The sequence below is a fragment of the Cupressus sempervirens genome, chromosome 4 (assembly GCF_028749045.1).
Source record: "Cupressus sempervirens isolate cs-2001-9-10 chromosome 4, ASM2874904v1, whole genome shotgun sequence".
NCBI classification, from domain to species: domain Eukaryota; kingdom Viridiplantae; phylum Streptophyta; class Pinopsida; order Cupressales; family Cupressaceae; genus Cupressus; species Cupressus sempervirens.
In genome coordinates, this window is record NC_143121.1 from 374,230,100 (window position 1) to 374,244,807 (window position 14,708).

Here is a 14,708-nt window from a genome sequence, read left to right on the forward strand (position 1 = left end):
TCCTTTCAACTGAATCTCGGTTGGAAGAGACTATTGATCAGAAGAAGAGAAGATGTGAGGAAAGTGCTCCATTTAAGGACCTTATTGTGCAAGCAACTTTAGCTCAGCTAGCACCAAAGAAGGCAAAGAAGCAAAAGAGTATAGCAGCATTGGCCACAAATTCCTCTACTAGTCATATGCTAGTGGAGATTGCAGAACCTTAGAAGGAGGGAAAGTTTTGTGAGCTAACCACTAATGATTTGCATATTAGAATGGTTGACATAGGAATTTTAGTGCATGATTCTATGGTCAACATCTGGAAATCAATAAATGAGAAGATTGAGGATAGACTGGATGAATTGAGATCAGAAAGAGGTACTCAAAGCCTCAAATAAGGAATTGATGAATTACATCAAAGCTACACTTGGAAGCACCTCTACAAACACATTCGACCCAAGTGCAAAGGAGAACAAGAATTTGCTACTTAAGCTATAGCAGGAGAGGCAATTTGGTCAAATTGGTCATCCCTGGATCAATGAAATGAAAGCCAAAGGTCCCCCTCTCATTGAGAACCTTGGAAACCTATTGTTAGACATTGACAGATTGAGAGAAGCAGTGTCAAGTCACCAGACTTCGATGTACAAAACATCAAAGAGCCTAACAAAGAAATTGGCCTTATTGCGAGAGGTGATTGACATGAAAACTAATGTTGCTATGAAGTGAATCAAAGGTGGGGTTATAAAAACACTCTAAATACTAGACCAAATCCTAGACAAATCCCATATATTGAGAGAAACCTCATAGATTTAGATGATCCAGTACAATCAGTGACCACCTCTACAGACCCTAATGAGTTGTTGTCAGAAATTGAAATCCTTAGAAAGAAAGTTGCAGAGGATGCCATGCGCATTAGTTTGGAAACGAGAAAGGAAGCTATGACCATGAATGCCCTCATAAAAAGAGAATCTTTTCTTAGAAGAATGGAGGATCTGAAAGAGAAAAACAAAAAATTAGAAGAGAGATCTTCTGCTTTGTATTTAGATGTTTTTGGAGATGTTGGAGAAATAAGGTCAAAGATCCAAGACCAAGAATGCTTGCTGAAAGAAAAGGAAGAACATGTAATCTCACAAGTCTATCCCTACAAACCTATAGAGGAGAACTTTATAGATCTAACTAGTAAGAGCCCTCATAAAGGAAAACAAAAGATTGTAGGGATACAGATCAATTGGCCCCAAGTTCCCTCTAAGAGCCCTATCATGTCAAATCCTAATTTAGAATTGGAAAGAGCAAAGAAAGAAAGGGAAGATCTGGCTAAAGAGCTTGAGAAAGTTGAAAACGAAGCTCAGCCTGCAGAGACAAAAAGAAAGATACATTTCCTTAAGTCCACCTCTCACCTAACATCCTGGCCAAACCAGCCCTCACAAGCAGTGCCTATTATTCCAGTTTGTGGACCTATAGTGGCTAGCCAAAACTTATCTCAGTCAATTCCAGCTTCTTCCATGAATGCTAGTGAAACATTTGCTACTTAACAAGTTCAAATCCTTGCACCAAACCAAGGGGCAAGACCTAGTAGTTCAAATGTTTTAGGTTTCCAAAAGAGACTTATCTACATAGAAAGATACAAACAAATGACCTTTGTAGGTATCCCAGGTTTTCCTCATGCAATCTCAAATGAACTAAGGGCCCATTTCGTTGACGACATTATAATGGAATAGGCATTTGGGATTCTTAAATTTTTTGAATCTGTTGTTTGGGTGCGCAAAATCAAAATTGGAATTAGAAAAAAATAGGATTTGGTATCCCCATTTACCCCTCAAAACCCAAATTCGATCTTCCATCTAAATAGATGGAATTGCTCTAATTCTCATTTTAATCCTAATTTGCCCAAAATGAGCACTACATAATAATTGGATTGAAATTTTTCTGAGATCCGCATGGCTACTCACTTGTTCTACCAAGGTCTCTTCGATGAATATTTCAAATAGTCTAGCTTGCCCTCGCCCGCCTTGAACAATACTACCTCTCCAAACTTCACTATGTTCTGACTCAACAACTCTGGGAAGTATCTGAAAGCTCCCAACATGGCCCACCAACTATGAATCACCTCTAGCACTCTGCTCTTCATGAATGTCTCTGGATCCATTGATAAGTCGTCAGTGTCCCAGCTGTAGTCATTGGGGAACTCGTCGATGAGGTAAGAGGGGGGCTCGCTAGAGGGGTCCCAAGTATTTCACCCTATCAATGTTGTACCATGGGGAGGTTGACACCAGGGCTTTAGCGGTGCCTCTATGCATGTTGATTCACTCTCCAGTTGTTATTGATCTAAATTTTATGGCAAAGTCATCATTCACCATCTACCCTGCAAATGTTGGGGATAAGAGCTTCACCATTGCAATGTTTGTTTATGCATTGGGTTGATCTCTTTCTTTTTCTCTTTTGAGTACAAAGCTTTTCTTGTGATGATAATTTGAATTCTCATAACAAATTCTTGGTAAACCAAACAGAGAAAATGTGTATTCTAATAATGAATTATTGGTGAACCAAACGATCTCAAATCAAATCCCAAAATCATAATCTAGATTTTAGGTTCCAGAATCCCAAATCCAGTATTCCAGATTCCAATTCCAAAATCATATTCCACCAACCAAACGATCCCTAAGAGATAAGGTCACTAAATTCTCAGGAAACAATGCTATATGCTATAATTGTTGAAGAACATCTTAGAAAGTTTACTGATATGTTCAATGATTATGAAGTGGAACATGAAGATGTGGTGATGAAGTTGTTTATTCACTCACTCACTAAGGATGCAAGAGACTAGTTCAAAAGTTTACCTGATGACAATGTTGGTTCTTGGGATGATTTAGAGAAGCTTTTTAAGGAGCAATATGGTGATAACACTAACACAATTCTTATGTTAAATGAGTTCAATAACATAAAGAACAATCCAAATGAGTCAACATTTGATTTTAATGTAAGATTTCAGAAGGGAATGTATAAATTGTGTCAAGTCATGAGACTAGGTGAGAATGTGTGTCTCACTACATATTTCAATGTTTTTGACAACAAGATGGCCTATACTTTGAGAGATAAAGATCCCAGAACATTGAGTGATGCTTTCAAGGTAGTTGTCAACATTGAAAACAATAGAGAAGCATCTGGTAAACTTGGAAGGAGAGATGATCCAAAGTTGTTCAATCCTAGGGGTAATAGAAAAGAAGGCGATAAAACCTATTACAAAGAAGCCTTAGGATCACAAGATGGATCAAGTTTTAAATTTTCTTAAGAACTTGAACCCACCAATCAACCATGCAAATAAGTCCAATTCTGGTGAGAATTCTCAATTCAATAACAATTACAACAAGCAGACCAGATTGCAAAACTACCCTTATAACACACAATGGAAGGATGGTAAGCCCATTCCTAACTCTACCCAAGGCCAAAAGGATAAAGATATACTAAACCCACTGCAGAGAAATTCTGTAAATATGATGGAGGACATGCCTTGGTGTATTATATGCCAATCTCCTCAAACCAGTAAGCACATCCTAAAGAAGGCGAGAAGGACCATGGAGATGTGAAATGTAATATGATTAATTTATGTGACAATGGTGAAGAATCTAATCTAGAAGAATTTGAAATTGATGTTAATAATTAGAGAAATATGTATCAACTGCATCATCAGCAAGTATTTTCAGATGATGAAGATCAAGATGATGATAAGATGTGCAACATGATATCAGATGTTGAGCATATGAATTTGAGAAAGCCATCTAATGAGGAAATTGATAGAATAACCACTGAGATGGTTGCCCAAGTTCACAACACCTATAATTTCAGAATTAGAACAATAAACAATAATGTTGGAAAAGCGTCTAGTGTTTTCATCAAGGACATAACTCATAAATCTCAGAAATAGAACAATAAACAATAATGTTGGAAAAGCATCTAGTATTTTCATCAAGGACATAACTAATAAAATGGATGATGGGAATAAAGAAGATAATCCAGGGATAGTCAAAATCAAAGACAGTAAGAATAAGAAATGGGAACCAAAAAAGAAAGTACAATTCCAAGGTATGGAGGTAGTCAAGATGAATACACATGAAAAGAAGCCAAATCTTGATGTTATCAGACAAGTGGAGAAGACTTCAAGGTCTTGTTGGTCCTTTTATTTTGATTTTTAGAATACCCACAATGGTTTTTAGCTAACTCCTAGGTTTTCTAACATTGTAAAAGGTAGTTGAAATTTTGTCAAATCATAAGCGAACAAGGCCAATGACTATAAGTATAGTACAATACATATACAACCCAACTGAGTTAGTAACTAAATATGAGGTTTGATACACATGTAGACCATCACCAAACCACATCTATTGTTGTAAGGAATCACTCGTTTAGAACTACTAACAGCTCTATCTCCTGACAATTTGTTCCAAAGTAGGTCTAAAAGATTGAAGAACACAATTTTCTCATTTTATTTGTTTTCACAATTATTGAGGATTGTGGAAGATTCCAACCTTTAACTCTATCTCTACCACCGAGCTAGTTTCAAATAGAAAATAAATAGTGCCAATAACTAAACAAGATAAATTTCATATCTCTATCATTACTTAGAATTTCATCCCATTACAATTAAATTATTAATTCTATTCAGCTACCATCCCTTAAAAAACATGTAGTGTTTCAATTTGTTTGTTTCCAGACAACTCAAATCAGAACAATGTATATGGTAGACCCAATAACTTAACAAGATATATTTCATATCTCTATCATTACTTATCATTTCAGAACAATATATGTGGTAGAACCATTCTTAAAATTACAAGGGTTCCTTGAGATTGAATTAAACCTAAAGCAAACAAAATTTAAAAATATATTTGCACTACAAGATCTCATGGGAAGATTTACATACATGTAATTATGTAAATAACTGTTTTTCCCTATATGCAAATATCATATTGCCAATAGTTAAGACCTAAAACTAAGCTTTCATATTTAAGGAGGATGAACTAACAAGCACAAACCTAAACATAAATTGGGTAAAGCAAAGATCAGTGTTCAACAAGAGCATGGATTTGAAAGAGAATCAGAAATGAATATAGATTACAAATTAAACCAAACACCATGATCTCTACAAACTATATCAGCAAAAAAAAAATAGACAAGAAAACATTAAATATGTTAATACTTAAACTATATTCAAATTTGAAACTCAATAGATAGATTTCAATAATACAAAAAGTAACTCAAAACAATCTACCATAAGAATCTTTCATGAAATTACAAAAATGACATCAATAGAAAAAAATTAGACAAATGAATCATCAAACAAGTTAAATAATTAGCTTACATTGGTAGTTGCAACTCAAATAGCCAGATTTCAATACTACAAAAAGTGACTCAAGACAATCTATTACAAAAATTTCGCATGAAATTACAAACATGCAACCACATTACAATGACTTTGACTAAATAACCATGTTACAATAACTTTGACTAAATGACCACTTGTACAATGTAAAAGTCTGACTTCAACCAATATTCATTAACTTTCAAAAATTATAATAACTTCACTAATGATTTCTGCAACATAAGTCTACTCAGAAACATTCTTAAAAGCATGATTTTAGGAACTTCTGGGAGGATTTTCCATTGTAGGAGCAACTCATTTTATGTTTTCCATTTGTTTCCTTAGTGGTTGACACATTTTTTACGAGGTCCTTGCCACATTGTTTTCTCCAACAGAGAAAATTGATAACTTATTCACAGAAGAAATGTGTCAACTTCCAGCTGCCCACCTTTTTCTGCTAGCATTGATTACCCTCTTGTTTGCAATCTTCTGCTGACATTTGGCAGGATTTCAAGAGAATTAAACCCATTTAAAAGTATACCTACATTTAAATTTAAAAGTACAGCTAAATTTATTGTGTTGCTAATTGTTTAATACAATTGTCTTTTGCTGACACTTGGCAGGGTTTCATGAGAGTTAATAGTTTAGTGTTTTTCCCTATTGCTGCATCTACTCTTGCTCTTACATCCTGTTGATATCCTCTTCCTTCTATGGCATTGTTTTAATAGTAAACGACTTGATATTCCATGAAGAGTTTTACTCGCTACCTTATCGCCTAACTATCACGGAGCTTTCATTTGTTTTCATCAATATGAACAGCCAACCAGCTCATTATTACCATGGGTTCTCATCATTATACCAATATAGCACAAGTCATGGGTTCTAACTTCTGGGCATCATCTTTTCAGAAATACACATGACATGACTTGATATTCCACGATGAGAAAACTTCTAATCAAGGTGTATATCATTTCCCAACTACTACCCATCTTGTCAACTTCATTTTGTTTACTGAAGTTATAGAGCGGCCAATTGTAGTGTGCATAAGTCTATAATTAATTAGAGCAGCTCCTTAAGTACACTAGAGGAGATGATTTAACCACAGATGTGCACTCCTCATTCATTATGTTATGAAGCACATCTGTTCCAACCTTAAATCTCTCATACGCAAAAACATGATCTGCAAAAGTAGCGTCAACTTGAAGTTTTTGATTTGTTAACCTTTGGGGGATCTTAAGCCATTGATACTGGGAGTATATTGTCAATTTCAGAAGTAAATAAATATCCCAAACCATGTTTAATGGAGTTTCTGATTTGTTAATCTTTGAAGGTTCTTCCTTTAGCTACTTATACTGGGGAGTATATTTTCAATTTTAGGAGCAAAATAATATCGTAATTTCCAAATGTCCATATCCAAGGTTTATATAAATTTGTCTCCAACTCCCCCATCCTTATTGTTGTTGAGCAAGGAATAATTGTCTGAATAAGAAAAAACTCTTAAATACAAAACGGTCTATCCTTTTGTCTTTAGATAATGTTTAAAGGTCCTGTTTGAGTCAAATGTCCTACCAAGACCTCCAATAATAAAAAATGCATATGCCATTTGGTGTGCCTATTGGATGTTGGCGGCTGTTAACTCTATTAAAATCATCTTTGTTCGAATGCAGTTAAAATGGTTCCATTGCTCTCACAATGATTGCCATCACCTCTGGCTCTGCCCCATGACCAGAGAGAAAATATTAAATAGTTAATATATAATGCTTTGGGTGTTAAACTAATTTTCTAGATACTGTGTCGAGGATTTCAAAATACAAAATGATGTAGAGGATACCACCACATCTACCAAGAATTACTAACTCTAGTTGGATAACTTAGTGCAAATACTAAATAATCACTAGGCTCTGAAGTCTACCTGAATAAAGCCAGCCTCCTGACAAGCAAATTAGATTTGTTAATTGTTAGCTGACCGGATATCACTGAGGTCAACTATAAGTATAAACTGAGACAGGAATTTAGGGTTAATTGTTTCTATCCTAAATCAGTCTTGAAGCCCTTCCATCACAGGATTTGTGCTCTTCCGTGACTTATTTTAATCTATAAATTATATTAGATTGCTAATAAAAGTTTAAAACACGAAGTTTAGGAATACAAAAAAAAGCATACGACAATTACACAAAATTAGAATTTATAGAACAAAATGAAAACAAAAGAGACATGGCCATGCTAAAAGAAAAAAAATACAGGTAAAGAAAACCAATTAACATTTTAAATGGATGTTAGAAAGGATTCAATGAAATCCCTGCTATTTTGTCTTACCTTTTCAGGCCTTCTATGTTAAGATATGGTATGACAACAACCAGATTAAGGTTGAAAGTACCAAAAAGAATAAGATTTGGATCAATCCAGTGTGGTAAGGAATATCATGACAACCAAAAAAATTAAAAATCAGATGACTGGGTTAAGTTGTATCCTTTCTCCTAGAGAAGCAGCTGGGTTGAGGCATGTGTATCTTTTGCCCATATCCCTAAAGTATTGAACAGTTTATATAAAGGATGATAAATCTCTTGAGTAAATGTTAAAATGAAAACACCCACCAACTTAAAATTACTTTTTAAAGATATTATTATCTGTCCTAACAAGATCCAGTATCTAAAACACACCACATATTTCTGGGTATCTCTGCTTGTCAACACAGCATTAACTCCAAAACTAAAAGAATCAAAGGTTAAGGTAATTAGTCAACTTACAATCCATAAAACTTTTAGCTATCCAAGGAATTCTCCAGGGAGAAACTCATCAACTGCCAGCATCAAACCATCTGAAGTGTGTGGCACTTCTTTCATGCCACCTTTCTCAATGGATGTCTGCAAAAGAGCAAGATTAAGATGAGAATTCAAGCACCCAAAACAAAGACATAAGTCAGATAACCCAAAATTACTATTATAAAAAATACAGAGACACCCAAAACAAAGACATAAGTCGGCCAACCCAAAAAAAGAGATGAATTACGAAGATCCAAACTAGGCTTTCACTTAATTGGATTTGCCTTCGGCTACCAAAATAAGCTTTCACTGTTAGGGCATCAACATAAGCATGGTCAATTATATCCATTTCCCCACTGAATAAATTTTTAGGTGTTGTGAGAAAAGATATGAAGAGTGCAAAAGCAAGTAGAGGTGGGCACATGAGGAAGCCAGACACTGAAAGCATTTTGCTGATATTTTGCAGCTGGAAGAGCCAGCCATTGAGAAGACTGGGAATCTTTTTATTTCGGTAAAATTTGTCTACCGGGACCCAACTTATCGCCCCTTTTTTATCGCAACATGGCCATGGAACACAAAGTAATTAGTCCATTGAATACCTTCAATACAGGTGCTAACGAGGAACCCTAACAATACCTTGCATGATTAATAGGAGTTGCTGCTAAATTTAATGGTTACGCCATTCAACTTTATAGCAAACTCCTTTGTAAACGAACTACTTAAAGCATATATATACATTATTCAAAATCAAATGAAAAAGAGAGAGCAGAGTATAAGATGTACTCGTTATTTTTGTTCTTGCAGCTGTCCGCCTCTCCAATCAGCCACTCCAGAACGTAGAGTTCTTGCAGCTGTCCACCTCCAGGCCAAGTAAAAAATGACCACCAACAGACACAAGAAAATACGCAAAATACCAACTAAACTGGAATTCGGACACAAAAAGCAAAATAAAAAAGAATAGAAAGTAAGCATTCGAAGCAAAATCAAAGAATAGAAAGTAAACATTCGAAACAAAAACTCAGAAAGAGGCATGGTCACGCCAAAAGGACACAACTGCAGGCAAATCAAGCAAAAGAAAAAGAGGAGGAACAAGCTACAATCTGCCCTGCCTCACAAGTACTCCCCTATTTAAAGGAAGTGAATTAATTTTACCAACGGCCATCTGCTTTTTTCGGCATTGAACGGCTTTTTTCAACAGCCATTCCGACTGTAATTTGAGTGCAGTTAGGACACGCTCCTCCGAATACCGTTATTAGTTCCTCCCCTTTGGCAGAAACTGGTAGAATTACCAAGTTCGATATTAATTAATCTAAAAATTACACTAATGTTTGCAAGAGGTTTATCAATTTGCATAATTTTTTAACATTTAAAAATACAATATTTTTAAAACTTTATTGGCTCATGATGAAAAAATTTAATTTTCTCCAGCAAAAATAACTATTTTTTTCAACACCTCTAATACAAGCATTAATTGCAAGTTTATCTTTTCTTGTGACAAGTGGATAAATTTTTTTTTAAAGATAATCATTTTTAGTTCTTCCTTTTGGCAAAACTAGTGGAATCAGCAAGTTCATATTAGTTCTATAATCTAAAAATTTCATTGATACACTAATGTTTGCAAAAAGTTTATTAATTTGCATATTTTTTAGAATTTAAAAATACAATATTTTTAAAAATTTATTGGCTCATGATGAAAAAGGCAATGAAAAAATTCAATTTTCTTCAACTTTATCTTTTCTTGTGACAAGTGAATAAAATTTTTAAAAAGATAATCATTTTTCTAACACCTCTTTTAATGAATCTATTAATTTCAATTTTATTTTTTCCACATTTGTGACAAGTAGATAAACTTTTTTTTAAAAAGACAATCAATTTTAATTGATGTTTATTTTTGTAATTTGTAAAATGTTATTCAAATATAGATATTTTAATCAAATATAGACATTTTAACTCTTTTAAATTGTCAAATTTCAAAAATTAATTTTTATATAGTTTAATTTCATATTTATTTTAATTTTAATTTATATATAAGTTTAATTTAGAATTTAATTATTTTTATTTTTACATATCTAAACCAATGCTTTTAATAGATTTCCTTTTATTTTTTATTTTTATATATAATTTTATTGATTATACATTTATTTAACATATATAATTTTTATTATATTGATATTTTTAATTTATACTTTAAAATACATAATACTAATTTTGTATCAATTTTAATGAAGTTCAAATTGTTTAGCTTGGTATATTATCAACTTTATTTATTATAAGTGTGTTTGGTTTTTTTAAAGCATAAATGTTATTTTTAAATTAATTTATGTTTATTTATTTTTATGCATTAGATTTAAGCTTAAGAATATTGTCTAGCTTCTTCAGTGGGATGAATTTATCGCTTAAACAAGATATATCAAACAATTTAATCATTAAAATTAATCAATTTAACTCTCTTTTTTTAAAATTATATAATTTTATCTATATCTTATATATAATTAGTTGATAAATATCTTTGGTATGATAAATGTTCTTTACAATGTCATCTAATTTTAATTTAGCATGATACTATAATGTTTATTTATATATTCTTTTACTATTTTAATTAATATATATCATTGCAGTTATATAATTTAATAATATACTAACTATACTCTGTAATTTAATTTAGTTTAACACTATAATATTATATTTTTCATTATTATTTATTTGTTATTTTATTAAATTAAATACATTATATTTTAACCAAAACTTACTTCAATCAACCATAAAATCATGAAGGCAAGAACTTTGGTGCATGCACCCCTTGTTCATATAACAAAATAAATTGAATCTTGATTTTTCAAACGGTCCTTTTTTTTCATTCATGTATTTTGAACGGTTTGTCTTTTTTCCCCTCAAATAGTGTGTTTATGTTTGTTAAATAGTTCCATGGAATGCCCGGTGATAGTTTGGTAATATGAGCAAGTGGACTCAAAACTCGTTTAAATTTTCACTTTACACCTAAAAAATTATTGAATATGCATTTTGCATAGGGGAGCATAAAAAAGCATGTCAATTGTCTAAATATAGTGTTAAATAAATATTAAATATAGTTTTAAATAAAATATTATTTTAATATTTTCCTATTTATTTTGTATATAAATTTTATATTTTTTTTATTTAATTTTTTTAAAATTTAAAATTGATGACTTATTATTATTACCCTAGTACATTTATCCTTGATTTTCGACCAATATTTTTCACCAAAGGTCATTTTGGTTTGTAATTTTCATTTTTTTTACTTATATATGTCCCAAAAAAGTTGAAATTTTAACCTTATATAAGTTTGTTGTCGAAATTTCGATGTAAGTTAAGCTTATTGTCTAAATTTCAACAAACATAAGATATAAACAAACAACAAAGTTGAAATTCATTTCATTGGGAGAGAGGGATTAAGTGCATTGTCATCGAGCAAATAGGTATGATCAACACAAACCACTATTTAGTGCCCTCATATGTTTTTATTTTATTTTATGTTCAATCTCTTAGACTTGCATGGGTATGTGTTTTTTTGCCTCCCAGGTCTAATTGCAAATTGCTCCTGGTTTGTGTGTATTCCTCCTTATGAGCATTGATTCATCATTGTAGCACCTTAATCTATGCATGTATTAGGGAAAGAACTTCAGAGGTAAGATATAGTGTTGGAGATGATTGAGTCTAAAGTGTGTATCTTTAAAATTGTTCTTTCAATCGTTTGACAAAAAGGTTTGACATTTTTGTACTGATATTTTACAAATGCCCAATTTGATCTCAACCGATGATATGTGCCTACTCAAGGTTGACTATCTGTATGGACCAGTACTCCAAAATCATCCATTTCATACCCTCATCTTTACACAATGTCTTTCTAGTTTATTGAACTGCTTACATGCCCATTTCATTTCATATGATATCTAAAGCAGTAACGAATGGAAATTGTAGACTCTGATCTATTTTCTACATTTATGGTTTCTTATCCTTGCGATTGATGGGTTTTTTTTGCAGTATTAAAGAAGGAAGAAAGGGAAAAATGAATTTGACCCCCCAAAGTGAAGAAAGTATGAATATGACTTAGTCCTTTACTATTTAAGAGTGAATATATATTTTGTCTCTTGTCGTGCCCTAAATGTGTGATGCCCACCTACAACAAAAATTCCAAATAATCCTTTATTGAATATAGCTATAGCCCCACAAATGGTGGCAACATTGCTAGAATGTTGCATAACCCAAGGTCCCCTTAACTTATATCCACTAAAAGGTCTAATCTCAAACAACAACTACAAAAAAATACAATACAACTTCTCCCAATTAAGCTCCTAGTGAAATATACGCTAGAAGGAGTCAATGAGAAAACTTTATGTTATATGTCTCACCTCTTCATTCCATATTGTGTTAGTTGAACATGTTTGTTTCCCAAGTCAGCCTCCTATTGAAATTGTCTTGCTCTTCTAATAATTGACTAATCTAAATTTTTTCAGTATTATATTCTAAATTTGGTAGTTCACATTGTAGCTTAAGACATTTTACCCAATTTATGTATTGTATAATGTTTATTCATTCTTAATGGGTGTTGATTAATCTTGTCATGTATTAAAGAAGCCCAAATCTTATCACATTAATACCATTGGAAGAGGTAGGTTATGTGAATTTTTGCGCTTGATTGGCATTTGTATGATGTGTTTTTTTTTTTGTGTGCGATTGAGTTTGCATAACATCCATTTGCATTGAGTTTATATGATTTACCATCATAGCCATAGATTCCTTTTTTAGAGACAATCAACTACATTATGATGTAAAAGTAGTTAAGAGTCACCGTAAAATACCAACATCAAAGAACACTTCTTCTCTTTTTATCTAGCTATGAGTCACAGTAAATTGCCAACATAAATGAACACATTTTTTCTTTGTATCTATCACTTCATAAAATATATCCATATATCAGTCACCACTCTAGAAAACATCTATTTTTTAATAATCTAAACTATTCAAGTTCATCTTGAGGAAGATAGATCCTTCCACGATGAGCACTAATGTGTAAGACACCATATAACATGTGATAAAAAATTAGATCCAATCACACTAAAAAAGAGTTAAAATGTCTATATTACAACTACAATGTGCTTTTTAACTATATTTATCATTTAATTGAATAGTAATAAATCTATTGTATTATGAATTTAATTAATAAATATGATTAAAAGTGCATCCTAGGTCTCTATACATTATTAATTAAGCAAGGAAAAATGCCCACATAAACACTAAATAGAATGATCAATGCTTACTCTTCTCAAACATCTCATAGAGTGTTTGTTAGTTGGTTTGTAATTCCTAGAGCCAAAGAAACATTGTGAACACTTTCTATTGTAGCTTTAGAGTTGAGATATTCCCATCACAAGGTTGTTCATGAAGCCCACTGTCCCAACAATGTAGTAATAGTAAAGGTAGAGATGATCAAAGTTTTGTATTGTGACTTTATTAAGTCTAGCCTTATGTCCAGAATCATGTCTTAAAATGGATGAAAACAAAACCATAATAGCATAGGGTCAAGTCTTAAAATCCATTTTGAAACTAGCTAGGTTATTGGTGTATTTACGCCAAAGATTTGTTCCACTAAACACTCTAAAAGATTGAATAACTAGAAGATGAACTACATTGATTATGTGGATATCGACTAGTAAATTTGAAATTATTTCAAATAAAGTTGCATCTATCATATCATATAGTTTTACCATCATAGAGATCCTCAAACATCTCTCCCCACTGACAAGGTGGTGTAGGAGTTGAGTGTGCAACATTGCGACCATCCACAAGTTTGTTTATCCTTCTACACCATATGATTATAGACCAAAAAAAACTTTTACTTCAGAATGTAGTTTCTATTAGCCTTTCCCAAAATGTAGTTAGAATTCATAGTAAAATGCCAACATAGTCCTTTTGGTCTTGCTACATTAGGGTAGAGTAGCATTTTCATTAGTTATTATTATTTATGTATTAAGTAATGGAATTCAATAGTCAATCTCATGCACTTGTATCTTAGGTACATATCCTCTGATTTCTTTTATGCATGTGTTGCTACATATCATGGTCCATCCATGTGCATATGTATTATTTATTGTATTCTACATGAATATTTACTTCTTGTTGACTAGGATGTCATAAATTTATCATGTTATATGGAGTCTAATTATTATTTGTAGTTGTGATTAAATGTATTCATTCTATGTGTCTTCTAAAGTAATTTTATGAGTCCCAAACATAGCTCTATGACTAAAGAATGACTCCAATGAAAAGTCAGCATAGATTGTAATGTCCCATTTTTAGAATTTTAGTACATTGATCTTGATTCATTAGATCTAGTTTATTAATGGTTGATTTTTGTTTCAAAATTAGAAGTATGTACTTACAACTAATTTAGCCAAATAAATTGTTGCTCAACTGAAAAGGTCCGACTAAGGGTTAATTGTAAATAAGCATCCCAACTAATTGATATGGTATATCAATAATTTATGTATTTGTATATCCATTAAGAAAATGTCTCATGTGATAAAACTATTTATAATACATTGTTCAATATTTTGTTCATATCATTTATATTTATT

At 32.1% G+C, this 14,708-nt stretch overlaps 1 long non-coding RNA gene across 1 annotated transcript in view; it reads right to left on the reverse strand.

Annotated features, from left to right (window-relative positions):
* The window catches only part of LOC149561634 (uncharacterized), a 29,703-nt gene extending 20,510 nt beyond the window's left edge, over positions 1-9,193 (reverse strand). Inside the window, exons 1-2 of the long non-coding RNA XR_016363456.1 lie at positions 8,878-9,193; positions 8,080-8,196 (exon numbers count right to left, since the gene is read on the reverse strand). This is a non-coding gene — a long non-coding RNA (uncharacterized LOC149561634). The remainder of the gene's footprint in view (positions 1-8,079; positions 8,197-8,877) is intronic.
* Between the last annotated feature and the right edge of the window lie 5,515 nt (positions 9,194-14,708).